At 43.9% G+C, this 21962-nt stretch overlaps 1 protein-coding gene across 11 annotated transcripts in view; it reads right to left on the reverse strand.

Moving 5' to 3' along the window:
* LPP (LIM domain containing preferred translocation partner in lipoma) overlaps positions 1-21962 on the reverse strand; it is a 667328-nt gene that overhangs the window by 467040 nt on the left and 178326 nt on the right. The gene's annotated exons all lie outside the window — the stretch shown is intronic.

Genomic DNA, 21962 nt, shown 5'->3' on the forward strand with positions numbered 1-21962 from the left:
TCTTAAGTCAATTTACAATTACTAAAACAGGTCACGATATTACAAAAGCCTGTCATTTATAGAGGGGGCAGCACAAAAAATATATATATACTGAAAAGAGTTTTAGCATCAACCCAGGTTGATGCTCTCAACTTCCACACTTGAACTGAGTCCTGACCATTTTGTACTTCAGATAAGAGGTGTCTATGCCCAAGCCCACTCTCCAGTGCCCATCTTTACCTGCTTAACTCCATTTCTTTGGGGAAACATACTTTGCCCACAAACTAGACCAGAAAACAAAAAGTGTTTAATATTCCCACAACAACCTGCACCTTTGCTTTGTGGCATGTATGACAACCATAATTACATAAGTATCTGTGAAATTATGAATGCGGTCATTGTTATTTCTGGACCAGAAGCCCCGCAATGAGAGCGCTTGTATCTGCCTGGTATCCGTAGTTTTGGTTAAAGTCCTGATACTTGGTCATGGTAGGCACTCAAGAACTAGTTGTCGATAGAATTAATGAGCTCTCCCTGCTCAAAGTATTAGGTTCTTGAAAACAGGGAATGGAGGGGGGGGAGGAAGGCGGGGGGGGGCATGCCTGGGAGGCTCAGTTGGTTAAGCATCTGCCTTCAGCTCAGAACATGATCCCAGGGTCTTAGGATTGAGCCCCCGAGTCGGGCTCCCTGCTCAGTGACAGGCTTGCTTCTCCCTCTGCCTGCTGCTCCCACTGCTTGTGCAGGCTCTTCTCTCTCTGTGTCAAATAAATAAACAAAATGTTTTTTTAAAACTTTTTCGGGGGTGCCTGGGTGGCTCAGTTGGGTGAGTGGCTGCCTTTGGCTCAGGTCATAATCCTCGGGTCCTGGGATCAAGTCCCGCATCGGGCTCCTTGCACAGCGGGGAGCCTGCTTCTCTCCTGCCTGCCGTTCCCCCTGCTTGTGCTTGCTCTCGGTCTCTCTCTCATGCTCTCACTGTGTCAAATAAATAAATAAAATCTTAAAAAAAATAAATTTAAAAAAATTTTCAAAAAAAGAAAACAGGAATTGTGTCTAATTCATTTTGGTATCAACTAGTGTGCCTGGTTCCGTGTCTAATAGGTAGATAATATCACATAATTCACGTGCAGATGGATGAATAAACTAACTGCAGGTCACACTACTCATGGTGTACTAATGGTACAATAACACACTTGAGTGGGTTAGGAGCAAAAGGCAACCATCCAAGAAAGCTGGACCCAATAAGAGATGTTGGAACAGCACCACACAAACACGGAAGGCAGAGACAGAGATGGAAGATGTCCACAGTCTAAGACTGATGCCAATTTCCTTGGGGTTCTAAGAGTCCATTTACTCCCAACTCCAATGGGTGTAACTCTTTTCCCAGATGCAACTAGGCTCCAAATCTTATGTTGTATCAAGAAAACCAGGCCTTTAGAAACATAAAACCACTCAAAGCAAAACCAGAGCGGGGGCAACCAAAAGACTGGCAGAGTTTAGCAACCATGAGAAGGTCAAAGTGCACATGCCCTGCAGAAAACAAACAGGCTGCAGCTTGAAACACGTCTCCCCTGTGGAGATTTGTGCAGCGTCCTGACCCAGCAGCCTCCTCAAGTGGTTTTGGGTGTGAAAAGGTCATGCAGCCAAAGAGTTTAGTTAGATGCCAGTGGCAGACCTCCCTGAGGGGTTGGAAGAGTCTAGAGGGTGCACAGAAAAACTGTGCGGGTAAAGGGGGACGTGACCATGGGCCAAACCCTGCATCAGATGCTGGCAAACCACATTCCAGTGCTGAAAAGCTTGAAGTCAAGATGCTAGGTAGCTAACCAGGTGGTTAAATGACAACAAACACCACAAACCTAAAGAGTGCAATGATAATCATGAAGCTGAGTAGATGAGGAGGCTGACAGCATGACACACCTGGGATCACTGGACCTCGATCAAATCGATCAGCTACCATCATTCGCGGGCATCAGGGCAGGATCTGCACGCCGGCTCCAACACTCACGGGCTGTGCGGCCTTGGAAAGTTACATAAACACTCGGTGCTTGTGTGAGATTTTGGTAGCCCTCGGTTACAGGTGAGTTCTGATTCATAATCAGTGACTGAGCCAGTGAGGGACAAAACACTGCTGAACAGAATCACAAATGCCAGAACAGGCAAGGCCTGACACTCAGCCAGAGTCCAAGTGCTTCTTTTATGAAAAGTACAACTCAGGTCCAGGGAAGGGAAGGGACATGCCCACACCCACTTAGTAAGTCACCTTCCCGGATCACGGTGAGCCGCCAGGCCCGGTGGTTTACAATGCCCAGGGCTATCCCCTGGCACACAGAGCTGCTGTCTGCATTGTTTGCTAATAGACACATGATGCTTAAAATGCTACCTGGCTCAAAGGCAGCAGTGCGTATGTGCTTGTCATTACCACTGATAATAATAATGCTGGTATACATAACAGATGTATGGGGTGCTTTGTAGTTTACGAACAAAGCCTGTTCGTATCCATTATCTCATTTAATCCCCACAACCCCAGAAATCATGACTCCCCAAGCCCTGCAGAGATGGGGGTCAAATGAGGCTCAGCAAGGTTTCTTGGTTTCCCCAGGAATCCCAAAGATCATGGGCAGAGAAGTGCACCCCATGTTCTCCATCACCCAGACCAGTGGGCTTCCTTTCCCGTGCTACCACAGAACAAATAACAGCTAGCACAGGACTAGAGATTTCTAATGGGGATCCACACACAACCTCTACCCTAACAAATCCTCTTAGCTAAAGGAAGAAACTCAAAGGCATGAGAATTTCACTTTGCTTCTGCTCAGCTGGCTTACACTTAGCAGAAGGACTATCTTCCTTGGAGCCGAGCTTTCTGTCCTGTCTATGGAATGAGATGGTCTTCCTGCTGAGACATGGATGGGCAAAGAAGAGGCTGAAACTGGGAGACGGAGGGAGCGAGGGAGAGAAATAACCACACAGTGGCTGATAACTAAGCCATAACCCTGGAGCAGCTGGGGATGAGCCAGTCCTCCTTACCATAGAGACTTCAACCCCCACCTCGCCCGAGTGAATCCCTCAACCAGAAATGAGACCGAGGGATGATACATGGGGCACGAGCCTTTCACGCATATCTCCTGCACTGAAGTGACTAAACTTCTCAAGCGAATAGTAACAAAGGACTGGCCTGGCGTGGGTGACGCCAAAGGACTAGGAACGGTCTTCTTACCTTGAAGGTAAAAGAGTTTCTAATTACGGGCATATCTTTCACCCATGTATGTATTTATCTATGTACGGAAGCATCTACCTATCTACCTCCTATCTAATCAAGAGAAGCAAATGCCTCCTTTCTTAAAAAAAAAAAAAAAGATTGATTTATTTATTTGAGAGAGAGAGAGAGAGAGAGAGCATGATCGGGAGGGGCAGAGGGAGAGGGAAAGACAGAGTCTCAAGTAGACTCCCCACTGAGCACCAAGCTCAACGCGGAGCTCAATCTCACAACCCTGAGATCATGACCTGAGCCGAAACCAAGAGTCAGATGCTTAACCAACTGTGCCACCCAGGTGCCCCAATAACTCCTTTCTTTTTAAGAGTATCCTACTTAAAAAAAAGTACTGAACAGATAAATGAGGGATCTTGATTTTAGTTCTGGTTTTGTCACTAACTGGGAGAGTGAATTAAGAATGATTACCGAAGCCTTCCGGGACTTTTATTTCCTCATCTGTGAAGTGCAGGCTTGGGCAGATCAACAAGGACCCTTCCAGCTTAAAGAAAAAGAAAAAAAAAAAAAAAAAAAGAACAAGAACAAGAATGAGAGAACGAAAGAACGACAGAAAGAAAGCTAATATCCTAAATAAACAGAAGAAAATACCCTAATGGTCAAAACAACTTTTCAGAAAAGTTAAAAAAAAATGAAAAGTGTTGTTTCCTCCATAAGCCGTGGTTTTGAATGCAAGAAACATACCACAGTTTAAAATCACCCATATTCATGCCTTTGATGGTGAAAAAAAGTCTACCACCAAAAGCCAACAAAGTTTTGCTTAAAAACAAGCTATTTTCAGGAACAACTCCCCAAGTTAAAGCCCTAATTCACAAAATTGGGTTTGGCTGGTATAACACTGTCTTCTTTCTGCAATTATTAGGCTCTAGAAGATTTTTTTTCTCCCCTCCTAAGAACATTTCATTTGCAAAGTATTTGATCCTGAAATAAACCTGTAATTCCTCCTATGGTGAAGGGAGTGCAGATGAAGATCTGTAGTGTAGCCCAAATGACTTTATATTTCATAGGAGATTATTACAAGATGACAGATGTGAACCTTAAGAATTTTAACAATAAAGTCATGCTATCCAAAGAATGTTCCACAAAACTCGAGTCTGGGAAACTGTCCACAAAATGATTCCATTATAAAATAAATTTGACAAAACCTGAATTTAAGGAATGTTTTTACCTACAGGACTTCTCCAAGTTAATCTTGCTAAAGATGCATAGAGAATTCTCCAAAACGAGTGGCTTATAAAACCAGCTGATTCCCAAATTCGTCTGGCCGTTTGTGGAGGCAGTATTCCATGGAGCACATTTTGGGAAATGCTGCTATGCAAATGACAATGGATTATAACAAGGACACAGCTTTATTCCTGAAAACATCTCTACCCCTGAATGGTAAGGTCTACCATTCAACTAGAAACTTCCAGGTTTGACTCTACCTTTATCTATCCCAGATTTTGTAACAAATGCAACAATAACCAACCAAAGCCTTTGACACTCAAAGTGATTTCCATTTCTTGAGACTTTCTTGTAATATAGAAGGCTCCTCACCCCAAGAGGCCTGGGTCTTCCCTACGCTACAGATATACTCTGTGATATCAGGCAATGCTGAGGGAATTTTTTTTTCCTTTTTCTCTATCTTTCTCTCTCTTTTTCTTCCTAATTATGCATAGGCTTTACTCAGAATCCATTTTCTTTAAGGATCCATTTTCTCATTGTCTTTCCGAGACAATGAGAAACTACCAAGCAGAGAGCTCGCAAGGTAATTAAGATCTGAAGCTCCCCCTAAGTGAAAGACCGCTGTGCTCAACAATATTTGTATCAGGGCCTCAGGTTTCCCACACTCAGAATGAGGTAAGTGGATTTCATGGTCTCACGTCGCATGAGTCTCTGACTTTTGGGGGTGGCTCATCATTACCTCTGCAGGCAATGCCGCGAATGTTTCAAGCAATGGCAGCAACGTAGGGACGAGCACTCCCCAGGCTAGAATGGCACCCCCAGATAAAGTGCTGCTTGGCTAACTCAAATAGTTGCAAGGACATGTTCCAGGGTGGTGCTAAAACTCCAGCCTCAGTGTTTTTGCAGCCACGCCAGGTACTGACTGGCCAGCCACAGGCACATTACGGCACCTCATCGGGTCACTTGCTCAAAGTGACAGTACCTTTAAAACCACCTTGACATGGCAGAGAGCTGAGGCAGCAGCACAGTGTGGAACCATCCTCATCAACCACCACAGGCTTGCTGGTAGCATCCCCACTTATAATGACCTTCTTCTACAGGAAAGGTATTTAAACACCCAGATCTATCGCCCAGCAAGTAATGTATTCCAGGAAATACTCTCTTGCATAACCCCACCCAGATTTATTTTTAAGGGCAGAGGACAAGAGTAATTTTAATACTGGCTCCTAAGAAAAAGTAGAGATAAGGAGAAAAAAGGGATACTTGGATATTTAAAAGGGGGGGGGAGCAAAAGTACTTATATTACCCCTAAAAGTGATCTGAGAGAAAAAGATAAAGAGCACTCAACAGCTTTCATTCTAATACCTCTACAAGTGTCCATCATTTCCTGTCTTTGTCCTTCCTAGTCTTCCTCTCCCCCACCTCCACCTAAGAGCAAACCCCCTTTCAAAGACACCTAGGATATAAGTGGGGATGGGGAGCGGTTCCTCTGTCCACTTTTTATACAGGACCCAGAGACTATGAAAGCCTCACTCACACACTCACTGGCTTTCCGGGGGAGGTGCCACCTGCAACAGCAGCTCCCCAAAGGGCCTGGATGGTGGCCAGCACACAGGAAACAAAAAAATCAGGTGCAGTTCACCCCCTTCACATGGTCTGGGGAGGCTTTCCCCTTTTCTACCAGGTCACATTCCACCCAGTGCTCAGGTCCCACATCAAATGCTTCCTCTTCCAGGCAGACTTCCTTCATTCTCTCCACGTTGGTCTCCAATCCCACCAAAACTAACGTCTCTCTCCTTCAATGACTACAAATCCCTGTATTGGAGATACTATCTAAATATCATAACTCTTGGGGCGCCTCGGTGGCTCAGTTGTTAAGTGTCTGACTTCAGGTCAGGTCATGAGCCCAGGGTCCTGGAATCGAGCCCTGCATCTGGCTCCCTGCTCAGCGGGAAGCCTGCTTCTCCCTCCCCCACTCCCCCTGCTTGTGTTCCCTCTCTTGCTCTCTCTCTCTCTCTCTGTCAAATAAATAAATAAAATCTTTAAAAACATAAATAAAATAAATATCATAACTCTTACTGGGGAGATTCCTAGTCTAGCCAACTCTCCCTCCAGTAAGAGTTACCTACATTAACTTTCACCAACCCACTCCCCTCCACAAAGAATCTCTTAAGGGCAGAGACTGGGTCTCATCGAATTCATGGAATATAAAGATAAAACCTGTCTAAAGAGTTAAGACAAGTACATAAATAATTATCACACAGGAAAGACTCTATTTAAAGGCAAAGAAGACAGGAAGAGATGAAAAATCCCAGGCTGAAAGCTCAGCCAGGCTGTGTCGGATGTGTGTTAAAGACCTCCACACACGGAACAATGTGCTGCCTTAAGAAACGGAGGTAGCGAACAGTGACTGAGCATAAACTGTAAGTCAGCAGAGCCTTCAGTGTCTTCCAGGTACTAACTTTCCTAACCCTCAGAGTAACCTCGCAGGCAGGTAGTGTTGTCCCCTCCATTAAATAAGGGGATGAGGCAAAGGAGTTGCCGAGAGTGCCTGCCCCTCAAAGGAGCGAAACGGAAGAACCGGCCTCGGACTTGGCAAAGAGACTCCAGCAAATGTGCTTGACCCTCCTGCTTCACTGCTTCCGCAGCGGGCTGCCAACATCCCACTTAAAGCAAGGGCCATGTGGTACTTCCTGGAACCCAAAGGACGGATTTTTGGAAAAGGGCCCAAGAAATGGCATCATCTGAATAAAGGAGAAGGTGCGGATAAACGTCGCCTTCTAGATGTCCGCACCCGCATTCACAGAAAGGACACACTCTTTGGAATTTGAGGGCAGAAGACTCAAGCCGCTGACGGGGCTGCAGCCTTTTCTAACTGAGCAGACTTCCTCAAACTGGGACTTACTCCATCTTTGCTATGAGCAGTGAGGCTGAACTCCTAGTTGCCCGGTTAACTTGTGAGTGACAGAAATGCGGTTGTTACCTTGACTGTGAACATTAGAAATGCTTTGTGATGATCTGACCAGCATTTTCCTTCCAGAAAAGGTTAAAGGCCTTTTAGCAAAGAACTAGATGTGAAGACTCGAACTTAGACGGTGAAAGAGAGCATCTTGTGGCCAAACTTAATGATACTTAATTCTCAGATGAGGAATTCTGTAGTAAACAACCTCTTGATTCTGTGCAAAACATTTTTAATTTCATGCCCTGCTAATCACACAGCTGTTAAATTTCCCTTCCCATCAGTTGTAAAAAAATAAATAGATAATAATTGTAATAATAATTTAAGAAACAGTTGGGCCTCAAACAAAATTTGAACCCTAATGAATTTTCCCATCTGGAATTAATAATGTAGTGGATGGTGAAACTGCCTGGATTCAGTTGATGTAAAGTTATATTACATTATTAAAAGTATCAAAATGTAAGTCTCCGAATGTCAAAAGCTGCTAACATACCAGCCACAGAACGGAAAGTCTACCTTGCATTCTCAGACAAGCCGGGCACCTGATGTTTCATTCCAACAGCTTTTAACAACCTGCTTCCTTCCGCTGTGACCGTATCTCCTCAGGGCTGCAAAGGAACTATACACATAGAAGTACTGACTTAACGTTGGCATTATAGACTTGATGATCCAGAGCCCAGAGAAGAGAGTGTAGTGTCTTCATATTGCAAACACATCAATCTAATCAATACAGGAAAATAAAAAAGCTGCCGTTCATGCCTCAATGAAAACAAGAGCTAGGGAGTAAAAGATGGAAGGGGGTTTTAAAGTATTTGGGAACAAGAGAAAGAGGTGGTCCAAAGGAGTATGGTAGTGAGGGTAAGCCAATTTTGCAAGAAAGAAAGGAGAATAACCAGGAAAGAAAACTCAAGCCCGGAACATTGTGTAAAGAAGGACGGGACACGTGTACTAAAAGAAATAAAATAAGCATAGTCACCTGGACCAGAAAATCAGCAGGAGAGCTTTAAAAATGTTCTCATGTGTCTATGCACTGACACTTTTCCCATAGCCTTGGCGATAAAACACGATAGGAAATACCTAGAGCACTAACGTACTGTCTCTTCATCTGGCTTCTTCCAACCCAAAAGTCCATTTGCTGAAATGCTTTCAGTTCTTAAAGGTGTGCTCAACTTCCACCTCCTTCGGGAAGCTTCTCCCCATTCCACACCCACTGAAACCCTCTTCCAGGCTCCCACAGCATGCTGCCTATGCCTCTCTTTTGTCACCTACGTCGTTTTGCTTGGTAAAACAGCTGGTTATTTATGTGTCTGGGTCTCCCACTGGATTATAAACTCTGTGAAAGAAGAAATTAAATTTACCCATATTTCTATTCCTCAGTGCCAGGTCTAGGCTTTGCATAGCAGGCATTTAAGGGATGGATAAGCTTCCTTAAGAAAACCAAGAAGAGACTACTTCCTTTTTTAGGTATTCTTGTTATAGAAAGCCGAAATTTAAGGATTTATCAACTCACCCACGAGCAATCACCCTATAAACCCCTATAAGTGACAACCACTTTCAATATTTCATTGCTCTTCTCAAGTTTACATGAGAAGTTCAGAACGTGAACACAATTTTCATAATCGTTGTCCTAGTCTACCTAAAGACAGAAGTACAGTATAAATATACGTTGCTTTTCTGTCCTGAACACAGGCTCACAACTGTAGGGGCAAGAATGATTTCCAGGAACCTACAGTGCTTTCTTGAAATCCCAGGATCCCTTCAGCCCTATCCTCCAGTCCACATTTCATTGAAAACAACAGTATTTCCTTCATGCTTCACTACTGATGATAAAGTGAATGAGTCAACCCTATGAAATAAAACACCAACAATAATTTACTATGAATATCATTGTATTTATATAGCTCTTACATATCACTATCTCATTTGATCTTCTCTATGAGCTCCTGCAGCATGAGGAAATGGAATAATTATTTTAGAGATGAGGAAACTCAATTCCACAAGATAAGATTTGTCCCCAAAACACAAAGCTCATGGAGGCGATAACAAGATGTGAACTCAGAATTCAAGACACCCTACCCAGAGTGGTGTTCATATACACAAAGTGGTCTCTCTCCTGTAAAGTGTTTAACAAGGCACCAGAAGTCAGTAATGGAGCCCCCTGAGACTTACATGAATGAAAAGTTACCTAATTCAGATAAAGTAAGAAACGGGTTCCATGAACATATAAAAGAAGAAGAAAGAGAAAGAGACAGAGACAGAGGGAAAAAAAAAAAAAAACTACTTCGGGTTAAGATAGTTAAATTTCCTGGAAAACAGGGGTATTGAACTGTATTTAAAAGGCATGCTAATGAAAGTGAGCCCACAAACTGACAGTTTCAGAATCATCCAGAAGCTCATCAGAAATACAAATTCTCCCACACTGTGCTCTCAGATCTACTGGACCATAATGTCTGAGAGTAAGTGTAATCTACATTTCTAATGTAATATAGCTTTACATCAACTGAATCATCCCAGGTGATTCCAATGCGTGCCAAATTTGAAAAGTAGTGCTTGACAGCTAAAACAGGAACTGGATAAATAAGAAGGTAACAGGCGGGTTCCAGGAGTGGGGAAATGACATTAAAAATAAGGAGGACTACAATCTAGAACACTCAAAACTAAGTCAGCAAAGCAGATCTAGAACTAGAACAATGGCCTAGAGAGGCAGCATTCCCCGAAGGACTAGGTCTGAAAAGTTTCCTTTGAAGCCGGACTGTAGAGAGTGCCGAACGCAGGCCAGCAGGGCCAACGAAGCACATGGGCTCTGCGGTCACTCAGACCCAAGTTCTGAATCTGGAGAGGAAGCACGCACACATAAAGAACAAGATCGGCATGCAACTCCAGACAAGAGGCCGCACGTGGTTCAGAGACTCTTCAGAAGAGAACCTCTTTTAGCTACAACCCGGCGGGGGGGGGACACAAGTTCCCCGGGGGGGCAGACAAGGAGGGAAAGGAACACGGCAAAGGTCCGGGATAAAAAACCTGATCTACTCAGCACAAGTGAGATGCCCTGGGATTCAGCATCCTCATCTGTAAAAGAAAAGATTCATAATCCTGCCCCAGTGGGATTGCTGAGGGGATTAAGTGAGGCCATTTTACATGGCAGCTCCTGATGTAGGGTCTGGCACAGAGGAGACGCTCAATGCAGCCTCCCTTTCACTGTCAGGCCAATGGAGGGTGTGAACTAGGCATTGAGCCCTCTCTGGGGCTACGTGGTGAGCTACTGACATTGACGCTGTTGTCTCAAAAAAATGTTCACAAGGCAGCCTGCTGGGGGAGTTCCTGTGGTTGGTGTAACCAACACACTAAGGCACATTCCACTTCAAGACCTAAGGCGCCTTCACTTCCTGCTTCTCACTCTTACTTTTTCAGAGGGGCTGCAGGTTCTCAAGTTTATCTTGAGCACAGCTTTCTAAATGACACGCAATTTCTACAGGCAAAAGTGCTCTAACTTCTTCTTTCAGATGGGACTCTCAGCTGCCCTGAAAATGGACCTGGCTCTAGTCTTAGGTGATCTGTCAGAAAACGGACACGAATCAGTCCAGCTGGTTAGCTGGCGGGGGTCTCCCGAAGGGCGTCTCCTAGGGGACGTTAATTAGGGTTGCTCGAAGGCAGAAAACAAAGCGCCAGAGTCAAATGGAAGCAAGCTGCCTGTTGTCCCACAGGGCTTCCTAAAAGAAGCTAACCTACATTGTCAATACCTAAGAGGGCGCCAGAGTATGCGGCATTTGCCAGGCGTGTGTGACCACTCTTTTTAGAGTTGTATCAACTCGGACTAGCATTTGTGGACCAGGCATAAGAAAACGATGACTCAAAGCATGATATAGGGAAGGCAGGCATTAGCTACCTGCCTACAATCAACTCCCAGAAAGAATGCGAAGCTGCTCAAGTTTTTCTGTGATGCTTGATCATCTTCCCATTCACCACGCTGCTGTGTTTCCTCCCCTTCCTTCAGAAGCCCCCTCCCTTCCCCATGCCTCCACACACAGGATCTGCTAACCTAATCAACATGTGATGAACTAACACCTTCTCTTCCACCAACGTGCATACCGGTACCTCGATACTTTCCACTGGCTTAGAAAGCATCTCCCTTTACCAAAATCCCATTCATTCACGGTTTACCCAAATGTCACTTCCCCCACAAAGACTTCCTTAATCCCCTGCCCTGAATGCCCGTTGGAAGTAGTGGTTCTTTTTTCTTCTCTGAACTTTCTCGCCAGGGTTCTACTTTCTACTTTAAATCATAGCTACCTGTAAACTGTCTCATCTTCGCCTGTTGGTTCACCCCTTCCCTAATACTTCACGCCTCTCATCTTGTTTCAGCCTCCCAACATGCTGGGAGACAGAACAGGCAGGTCTAATTACACTCACAGCGCTGAGACCATATAGCTTAGTGGTTAAGAGAGCAGCTTCTCACAGAGCCAGAGTCTCAGAGCCAGACGACCTGAGTTCAACTCCTGGCTTTGCCTTTTATGAACATATGACCTGGAGCTAATTGTGTGAAGTCCCCAGTTCGCAATTTTTCCTCTGTGAAATGGTAAGAATAACAATACCTTCCTCAGAGAGTGGTTATGAGGATTGAGTGAGTTAATGGTGCTAAGTGCTCAGAATAATGCCCAACTCAATAAGCATTAAGTAAAAGTCCCAGGGAGCTTAGAAGTGGCCAGGTCAGAATTTTCCAGATTTCTGTCATGTTTCTTCCTCCATAATGCTATCTTTCAGTATTGCTCACCCATTCAGTAAATATTTATTGAGCTCATAAATGAGCCAGGCATGACTCTAGGCAACTGGGAAACAAAGACAGAGAAGGCTCTGAACTCAAGGTACTTACACTATCTAGCAAGAGAAAAAGGAGGCAGAAAGGAGTCCATGAAAAAGTAAGATACTTAAACAAACAAGATAGATGAGTGCTTTTTATTTTGGTTCATCCTCATGTCATCTCCCTCCACCCCAACAATCCCTTACGGTAGTCCATGTTGACGAAACGTGTGCACAAAATGCTTCCTGCTTGATTTGAAACTGTATTTCCAGAACTCAACATTTGTTTAGAACATTTTGCCTGATCTCACCAGTTTCTTCAGGTAATGAACCAGGAATCACTCCGGTGTTTTTCTTTTTTTTTTAAAGATTTTATTTATTTATTTGAGAGAGAGAGAATGAGAGACAGAGAGCACGAGAAGGGAAGAGGGTCAGAGGGAGAAGCAGACTCCCTGCTGATCAGGGAGCCCGACGCGGGACTCGATCCCGGGACTCCAGGATCATGACCTGAGCCGAAGGCAGTAGCTTAACCAACTGAGCCACCCAGGCACCCCGGGGTTTTTCTTAATTATCCTACACATGCGTTTTGGGTCATCCCTCCCCTCATCCAAATAAACCCAGGTGCATCCCCCGTGGCTGATATGTGACTCAATAAAAGAACATTCTGTCTTGGCACTCAGCTGCTGCTTCTGGACTCACACCGTTTTTATGAGATTTATTACCAGAGGGGCATTTCACTATAAGAAAGTATCATGCACAGAACTGGAGACTTGACCATTCTCTCCCTTCGGAATTCCAGCTATTAAAAGAGTTAAATCGATTTAATTCCACAATTTGATTCCCGAGGAACTTTGAAAATGATGCTTCTGTGTCTTGCAAAATAGACATTCATCTTCCCTGCCATCTTTAGAACGTTTGTTTTGGTTTTGGTTATTGTTTTTTTTTTTAATCTGTGAAGAAATATTTTCTCCAATTTGATTTTATTATGCTCATACTTAAAGGCTTTTCTATAGTGTTACTAAGTCATATGCCTCAATCATTTGTCATTCTTACAGTTTCTGCCTTGATTTGCTAATTCACAACTTTGTATTCTCCAGCCACACCATTCTGGGGAATATACTTGGGAACATGCCCTGAACAGTGGATCCAGGTGGTGATGACTGCATATAAATGGGGTGGAAGGGAGGGCAAAGTCATGGATAAATTAAAAATTCAAGTTGTGGATGCACACCCTCCTCCCCAAACTAGCTGCAACTCTCTAGCTTAAAGAGTAACATTCACATCCTTGACCAGAAGCAGACAAAATACCTGCAAAACTTCTATCCCTTCCTCTGCCAAGACTTGTCGTACATCGTGGTCTTTGCTATCCAAAAATCTGCTGAATTGGAAAGTAAGTTTATTAAGACTACAAAGACGTAAGGACTAAATTCAAACACAGATGTGATCTCAGTTAGTGCCCCTTGCCTCGAATCCCAGTATGGAGAACCCTTGGCCATTGAAAGGACGTCCATGCAGGCCTCCTGGATGCACAGGTGGAACCCGAGGTCAGATTAGCTGAGATCTGATGGCGTGCTTGCCCACTGAAAACTCTCAAGAAATAACCCACAGAGTCAAAGAATGCGGACTCTAGATCCATCTAGTAGGGTGGGTGCCGACAGGTAGGCAAACTGGTTGTTTAAGCAACGGAATCTTTTACTTAAATGAAATGGCTTATAAAACTAAATTAAAACAAATCCAAGAGTACACTGCTCAGGTAGAAAGACCCAGGGTCCTCACTGCTCGCCCTGTACCCCAGAATCCGAGGCCACATATCCACTCAGGACCCCAGGGCTCCACGAAGCATAGACTAAAAATTTACTGATCTGATCTAATTTCAATCTTAACAATTCTTCAGAGGAAACTGAGGCCCAACAATTAAGAGTAGCCCATGGACAGAGAGCTACCAAGTAGCAAAGCCATAAATTCCCCTGACGAAAATCATACTGCCTTTTCCAAAATACAAAACATTTATGATCTATGATTTCTACCCTTTTAATAGGATGAAGAAGTTGGTATAATCACCGTGCCAAACAAAATTTAAAAATGCACCCAAGGCTAAAGGGTGGTCAATAGCAAAGAAGGACACCTAAATTATACCTTGGGGCTCCCAAGTTGTGGAAACACAAAACATTCATTCTCCATGTTAAAGTTTCAAGTAATGATTCTGCAGTGAAAACAACAAAATTACAGCAGGGGAATTTTTTTTTTTTTAAGCCACTATACATAAATGTGTCAGGCACAAAATCAAACCACTCAAAAATCATGTGAAATCCATTCAGTTTTAAGTACAGAAAAACAGAGCATTTGTGAGGTGTGGGAGACACGTAACCTGAATGTGCTCCTTGGGTTAGTAACTTGAACTAGGAAATCACTAAAAAAAGTGTGAGGAGCCTACAAGAGAGAACACTGAGCAAAAACACTGTGAGACACATTTGATATAATAGTCACATGATTAACAAACTGTCACATCAAACTTTCCTGCAATGTGGGAACACTTTGACACTTCATATTTTTAAAAAACTGACATTTTGATTCATTACTGTAAATAGCATGTTGGGTTAAATATTGTGACAAGGAACAGATCATATATATATGTACATATATATGCACTCTATATATTACATGTGTATATTTTTCCTAGCTCTGTAACATTTTGAAATATATGAAACCTTTTCTAACAGTAACAGTTTGGGCCAGTGTGTAAACAGGCTACCCATTTCTCTTGTTAAGTAGGCAGATGGACAATGTTTCTTCATTCCACAGAAAGTGAATGAAGCAGAGGGATTTCAAGAATAATAGGATGACTTCTAAAGAGATTCCAAAGAAGCCTGTCAACTCCAAACAAAGGATGTGATAAGAGTTGCTTTAATTCACTGCACCTGAATTCACAAAATCATTGTCACAAACATGTAGGAACCACTTCTCCTATCTTCAGGTCGCTTCCAATCTACTTAGAGAAACAGACACATACGCAATTCTAAAGCAAGGTAAACTGCTTCAAACATACAAGAAAGGCACAAAGTGCTGCTTTGTTCTTTTTCCCTTTCCTTTATTTTATTCAGAGTGCATTATTTATTGTAAATAACATATTCTCTTAGCCAGTGTTAGAATAAAATGATTCAATTGAATTAAAGTATAGGCACCCATCAGGGCCAAACAGTTTAGAATGATTCTACGAATACTCAAAATACCCCAGACAAACTTTCTTCTCAACGAAAATATAGTGTTTGATTTCCACCTAATACCAAACAAAACAATTTTCTAACTTTTCAATTTTACCTACAACTCTAAAACAAAAGGTAAAATATTCATCTCCCTGAACATCCAGGTTTAAATTTCAATTTTTCCCTTGATAATTCCAAAGTTATTACAGACTTTCAAAGTACAGACAACTTTGTAAAAAGACCAGAAGTTAATCACACACACACACTCTCTCTCTCTCTCTCTCCAGAGACAGATTTATAAACATATTTGTCTTATATATTCAACTTTCTCTCTGGACATTATGCCATTATTATTCAACTCATTCTCCTCCTTAAACACCTGGAAACTTAGATACAAAAAAGGAAACATGAGATATATATATATTATATCTATATATAATATGTCTATATGTATCCATATATATATTATAGATATATATTATATTATGTGATATATATAATATATATAATCTCTGTTATATATGTAATCTATTATAGATAGATAGACACTACAAATAAGCTTTGCCTCTGTTCTGAAAATTAAATTAGGCAACGGTGTCCTTCCTGAACACATTCATAAAAAAGAAGACTGTTCCACATTTATGGTCTTTCTCAAAGGATGTAGAATGTTATCAGTCAAACTCATCCAAATGCTACAGAGTTAGGAAAGCAGAATGCATACCATCTACTGAATATGGCAAATGTTGAGAGGAACCTACAAAAAAATTATCAACTAAAATCTAGGCTTTAACTGCAACATTCAAAAATTCTTACACCCTACCTTTGTAACCAACAGTACTCTAATTTTGTTCCTAGATAAATTAGTCAATTCACTCAGGGCAGATGGCCTTTTATCCCTCTATCCTGGATGTATCCAAATATATTAAAAGTTTACCAATTCTTACACTCTATTTTGAAGTTTATCTCAAATTAAACAAATTAAAGAATAATAAATAAATAAATAAATATTAATATTTATTAATAAATAAAATTAATTAATAAATAAAAAATAAAAACTGTTTTTCCTTGGCTTACTGGGAAAAAAAAGCTAAAGTGTTGTCCAAAGCATTATAACAAATCACTGTTTGAACCTGAGACCTCGTAACTATTTCCCCAAACTCTAAAGGAGGTAGGTTACCACCTCCAAAGGTTGGAAACCCCTCGAGAAAAGGATGAATCACTGTCTATGGACAGTGTGGACACCTCCCACAAGTAGTGGTGAAAAACAGAAGTAACACTGCATTATTTAAAAACTGAAGACCTGGACACAAATCAAATCTCACCATTTTGAAGTGAACTTGTGCAGGCCCCTTGACTCACTTCTTCACTGTAGAAGGATGATGATACTGGACAGCACACTGGGTTTTATAATTAAGAACGTAGGAGAAATCATACAGAATCCAAACTGGTGAGAACACTGTTCCCCAAAATCATAACCTGCCCACTTTCACTGTCAACAACAAATATTTTAAGAGGTCATCTAAATTCAAACAAGTCCAACTCAACCAAAATTTACCGTATGCTCATCATGTGATTCAGGTCTATGCCAGATGCCATGTTTGAAAGGCAGCAGGGAGGGAGGAGAGGAAGGGTAGGAGGGAGGAGGAAAAAAGAAAGGGAGAAAAATCCCTTCTATCCCCTGGGGCCCTGCAGTGTTGTGGAGGAGTCAACGTCTCATATATGAGCTGTCTGAAGAATACTTAACACTACATAATGAGGCACCTGCCAACAAAGGATGGTGCTGATGCTGGCTCTTACAGTAGTCTTATGTGAGGTCCTACGGGAGGCCAGGAAAGGGTTCAGAGCAACGGAGAGCATGACATTTTTCCCCTGCCCCTTTAAGCATCTACTTCTCAATAACCTCATCTGTGGCACGGGATAGGCAGAGTCTCTGCCGAGGGGCACAGCTGCACGGCACCTCAGACATGCCCTGTGGGCACCGAGCGGCCCCCTGCTATCCGTAACACCCCGTCACTTCCTCATCCCTTCCTCTGCACTGAGTCCGTCCCCCTGCTCACCTCCCCTACCCATTCCTAGAGACCGCACTGTCCCCGGGCCTGGCTCATCTCCATCCACAGCCCCCTGGGCTGCAAGGGGCCCTCGGGCAGAGTAAGTGTGGCACAGTTGGGACCAGCTGGAAATCAGGAGACGCTCCTCCCACGCCCTCCCCTCTGAAACCCTCAGATCATTTCTCAGAGACCATCATCTCTCGTGGTTCGTCTCCCCCTCCGATTTCCCCCCCTTCATTTTCCCATTCCTTCTCCTAATGTCCTCCATGTTATTCCGTATGTTCCACAAGTAAGGGAAACCGTATGATAATTGACTTTCTTTGCCTGACTTATTTCCCTTAGCATAATCTCCTCCAGTCCCATCCATGCGGATGTAAAAGTTGGGTAGTCGTCCTTTCTGATGGCTGAGTGATATTCCATTGTATGTATGGACCACATCTTCTTTATCCATTCCTCTGCTGAAGGGCCCCGAATCGCCAAGGAAATGTTGAAAAAGAAAAGCAAAGCTGGCGGCATCACAATTCCGGACTTCCAGCTCTATGACAAAGCTGTCATCACCAAGACAGCATGGTACTAGCACAAAAACAGACATATAGACCAATGGAACAGAACAGAGAGCCCAGAAATGGACCCTCAACTCTATCGTCAAATAATTTTCGACAGAGCAGGAAAAAATATGCAATGGAAAAAAGACAGTCTCTTCAATAAATGGTGCTCGGAAAACTGGACAGCCACATGCAGAAGAACGAAACTTGACCATTCTCTAACATCACACACAGAGATAAACTCAAAATGGATGGGAGACCTCAATGTGAGACAGGAATCCATCAAAATCCTAGAGGAGAACATAGGCAATAATCTCTTTGACATCGGCCACAGCAACAACTTTTAAGGCACATCTCCAAAGGCTAGTGAAACAAAAGCAAAAATGAACTTTTGGGACGTCATCAAGATAAAAAAGCTTCTGCACAGCAAAGGAAACAGTCAACAAGACGAAGAGGCAACCCACAGAATGGAAGAAGATATTTGCAAATGACACTACAGACAAAGGGCTGGTATCCAAGATCTATAAAGAACTTCTCAACCTCGACACCCAAAAAACAAATAATCAAGACAAAAAATGGGCAGAAGATATGAAAAGACACTTCTCCGAAGAAGACATACAAATGGCTAACAGACACGTGAAAAAATGTTCATCATCATTAGCCATCAGGGAAATTCAAATCAAAACCGCCTTGAGATACCACCTTACACCAGTTAGAATGGCAAAAATGGACAAGGCAAGAAACAACAAATGTTGGAGAGGTTGTGGAGAAAGGGGAACCCTCTTACACTGTCGGTGGGAATGCAAGCTGCTTACAGCACTCTGGGAAACAGTGTGGAGGTTCCTCAGAAAATTAAAAATAGAGCTACCCTATGACCCAACGACCCAGCAATTGCACTCCTGGGTATCTACCTGGAAGACACAGATGTAGTGAAAAGAAGGGCCGTATGCACCCCAATGTTCATAACAGCCAAACTATGGAAGGAGCCAAGATGCCCTTTCGGTAGTTTCTAAGTGACAACTGGGGCTCACCAGTTGCACCGCTTCTGAAGAGGCACTGCCATGACCACATCGATGGTTTCTACCGTGGGGAAGGTCAGGGGCTCCTTCAGAAAATAGCTGATCTAAACAGAGCCCAAGGACTGCCATGGCAACACTGCGCACAAGCTGCCAGAGGTAGGGAGGACAAGCAGTCAATATGCCTGCACAGCTGCCACATTTCAGCGCGGCGCTCAAACCTCGTTAATATATCGTCTTGCTTAATACCAACTCCCAGAGATCATAAGCTATTTTTACTATGTATTTAACAGATTTGTGTCTCGTCTTCCCTGCCAGCGTTTTCACAGTCCAGCGCAGAGGACTCTGCCACCCGAGAGCGCTGAAAACTTTAGGCCACCCAGGGTTAGCTTGAGGGAGAAGGAGAGGCGGGGAAAATTCACAGTCGGTGGGTTGGAGGCATGGAGAAAGGAGGGAGTGAGGTGTAATAAGAGCATGTACAAGCCAATACTACAAATGCTCACGTGGGAGGCACTCGAGTCCGGTTCTCCCAAGACTCAGCTGTATACTGGGGAGAACACAGGTCTGCCCACCTCAGTCTTGATCACAATGTCGGCTTGCTTATTACACTTGTCTTCACAGTCAGTGACCCTTAAAACAGTCGGGTGTGCAGCTTTGCAGAGCTCTGCGCCCATGTTCTGGGAGCTAAGCGTCCATCTACTCTAGTATGCTCATCAGAGCTTCTAAGGAAGGGCTTCTACTAAGTATCCTCTTTACAAGCCATCTCCCTCACGCAGAGGGCAAATTCTAGCTTACGACTGACTGACCAGGCTAAACTCTGCGAACACACCTGTCATGGGGCCTGTCACACAACAGATACCCAATAAATGTCTGCCTGCTTCCCACTGTTTCACAGAGCAGCAGTGCCATGGGTAGCACCTTGATTCCTATGGTCTTCAGGGAAAGGAAGAAACCCAGCCAAGGCCTGAGTGGTGAGCGGGAACTCTGGCCACAACTGTCCCTCTACTGCTTGGCCAGACGGGGATGCCATTCTCAGACCTGCTGCTAACTGGGCAGGTAAAGTATGGTCAGTCATTTCTCCCCGGAGAGAGGGCTCTAGACACCTGTTAAGTCCCTTTCCAGTTCTGCAATTCTCTAAGCCTAGACGTATAAGGCTCATATCCATCTTAAACGCAAGCAACAGGGAGCAGGGAAAAACGGTTGAAGAATACAGTTACGTGCTTCTTTACTGAACAGTATGTCTAGGGCATGGCTGGGAGCTAACGAGGATTCAGAGAAGCAGAAAATAGCCTTTAGATTCAGAACCCATACACTATGTGTGCAGGAGGGGCAGGAAGGTGTGTGAGGAAACAGGAAAAGATGGCAATCAAAATAAAGTTTCATTATAAAACAAAGTCCAAGGCTAAGACCGTATTTCAGAGCCAAGGGGTACGGAAGGAGGCTTCCCTAGGAGGAGGGCTTTGAGCTGATCCTTCAGGCAGGACAGCAGGCCCACGCAGGCAAAATGGGAGGGAGGTGGCATTCTACAGGAGTTGGCCCTCTGCGGGAGAAGGGTTATCGGTATCTTGGATGGTTAAATGTGTTATTTGTTTTATGTCTCAGATCATTTTAACATTCTGTGCTTTATGCATTAAAGGCTGGCATAATAATAATCATGCCACCCACCCCTCATCATGATGCTATATGGGGTAGTAGGAAAGGAACAGGACACATGGGCCCCAGGCCCTGTCCCACGGTCACAATCAGCTGGCAGGGTTGAGCTGAATGGCTTATCTGGCTGTGGGATAGGAGATTTTACTGAATTCCAGTTGGAGTTGAAGCTTCTTGACAACCACCTTGTCCAAAAGCTAACGTTTTGCAATTGAGTAGACTGAGTCCAGAAAAGACGAGATTTCTCTCAACTGGATATATCTGTTAGCCATTTCCAGTCCTCTGGACATGGCTGGTAGTCACCTGCTTCTGGGTCTTGCCTGAGGCTGATTCTGGCCTGCCAGCGATTTCCCCCTCCACTTCCTGTAACATCCCATCAAAGTCCATAAGGCCGTCTTCCAAAGCCAGTTCCAATACAGTTTCTAAAAGAAACCCCCAGGCAGAAAGAGTTCCTCAAATTCTCTCACTCACAGGGCATAACTACTGAGCTCAGTTGGCCGGGACTCAAACTCAAACTCAAACTCAAACTCACCTCTACATCCCTGCCACCTCCCTTCTTCGATTTCTTAGCAACCCACCTGCTTGGTAGGTGCCAAGTAAATGCTTATTAAGTCAGGCTGGTCTGCAACCTCCGTTTTCTGACACTTGGCCAAGCACCTTCTCAAACATATCATGCTGCCCCTGATCGTTCCAAGCCTAGAAGTGTGCAATCCCTCCAACCACCTCCAAATCCATCAAGCTATTTCCCAGACTGACTAAATACGGAGCAAGAGGGAAGAGACAGAGAGGAAAGGAGAGGAGCAAAGGGTGCGGACCACACATTGGACATGTGCCTGTGGGCATTATCATTCCAGCCTCACAAGGAGGGAACCTGCCGTGCAGAGCGTCCGTGGCCGGCCCAGGGTCTCACGCAGGCTCCCCAGGGGAGCAAGCGCATCCCGTTCTGCAGTCTAAAAGGGTACTGTCTCTACCACTGTGGAAAACCATCAGATGGGCAGCCTCAACCCGCAGCCGTCGGCAGGGCAGACCCGTTGAGTCTCCAGCGGAGGATGGGAGCCATCTGGGAAAGAGGAGCATGGCAGCCACCTACGGCAAAGGCAGTGTACTGAGCGACACTCAACCAGCAAGGTCAGGGTGAAATCACGGCAGAAGAATTACGAAACAGAGCTGTGTAGCTCCAGAGGCAACCCAAGGCACACATCAGATGGAAATTTTAAAAAATCTCTTCAAATACACGGGGACTCGGATGCCAGCACACTTAGTGATGGCCCTAGCCAGACAGCAAAGGCATATTGGCACCACTGTAATTTGTCCATTCACCAATATGCTTCCCAAAAAA

The sequence above is a fragment of the Callorhinus ursinus genome, unplaced genomic scaffold (genome assembly GCF_003265705.2).
Source record: "Callorhinus ursinus isolate GAN/ISIS: 27379988/994484 unplaced genomic scaffold, GSC_fseal_2.0 scaffold1, whole genome shotgun sequence".
Lineage (NCBI taxonomy): Eukaryota > Metazoa > Chordata > Mammalia > Carnivora > Otariidae > Callorhinus > Callorhinus ursinus.